The sequence below is a fragment of the Clupea harengus genome, chromosome 13, assembly GCF_900700415.2.
Source record: "Clupea harengus chromosome 13, Ch_v2.0.2, whole genome shotgun sequence".
Lineage (NCBI taxonomy): Eukaryota > Metazoa > Chordata > Actinopteri > Clupeiformes > Clupeidae > Clupea > Clupea harengus.
In genome coordinates, this window is record NC_045164.1 from 8,423,442 (window position 1) to 8,424,428 (window position 987).

The window sequence follows — 987 nt, forward strand, 5'->3', positions numbered from 1 at the left end:
AGTATTGTGGTGGGAGGAAGACAGGTGTGTGTGTGTGTGTGTGTGTGGTTGTGGTGTGTGTGTGTGTGTGTGTACATCATTATGCCGTGGGGAGACACAATTTTACTCTCCCCTCTGGAGGTGCAGACAGTCGCTGTTAAACACCCTGTCTTGTAAGATGTCTCAGCTCCACAGATACATCACATACACAAACACACACATACACACACACACACACACACACACACACATATTAAAACACATCTGCCCTCACATACATCTATCCTCTGATAAATCACACTCACATATACACACACACACACACACACACCATAATCATTTTTAAGGATTTGTTGTTTCTGTATTTAGATTCCACCCTCTTACCTTAACACATAAACTTATTGTAGCTATTCCAGGAGGGCTATCTTCTGTTGAGTCCAGAGTGTTGCCACTCTGTTAGCCAGACCAGATGAACCTGACATGAAGGAATCACCTTCTCTTCCATTGGCAGACAGGAGGTCACCTGACCTTTTCTTGTTCTCCCATTGGTTAGCCCAATGGCTTTGGTCTCAGTGGCTTGCTTCAGCAGATAAGGCCTGGTTGATTTTGTCATTCAGGGGCAAGTGTTGATTGGTTGAGGGGAGGCAGGGACACTGGTTGTGGTGTTACTGAGCTTGGGCTGGAGCAAGCTGGAGCCTGACTGATGACAAGAGAAACCCCTGAGATGGATACAGAGAGAGAGAGAGAGAGAGAGAGAGAAAAAGCAATTGAAAAAGAGAGAGAGGAAGAGAGAGAGATAAAGAGGGGGTCTGGGATGTAAGCATAGCACAGAGGGAGCAGGATCTGGTCTGATCTAAAGGGGTTCCTGTTCCTGTTTTTATAGTCTTCCCAGAAACCCACATGCTAAGTGCTAATCCAGACCATTAGCATATTCCTAGAAGAGAAGGAGGAAAGAGGGGGGAACAAAGAGGGGAACGTGGCTGAGTTTCAAAGCATTGACTTCCCCTC

General features: G+C 46.2%; 1 long non-coding RNA gene across 1 annotated transcript in view; it reads right to left on the reverse strand.

Annotated features, from left to right (window-relative positions):
- The window catches only part of LOC116223089, a 9,679-nt gene extending 8,902 nt beyond the window's left edge, over window positions 1-777 (reverse strand). Inside the window, exon 1 of the long non-coding RNA XR_004164912.2 lies at window positions 364-777. This is a non-coding gene — a long non-coding RNA (uncharacterized LOC116223089). The remainder of the gene's footprint in view (window positions 1-363) is intronic.
- Between the last annotated feature and the right edge of the window lie 210 nt (window positions 778-987).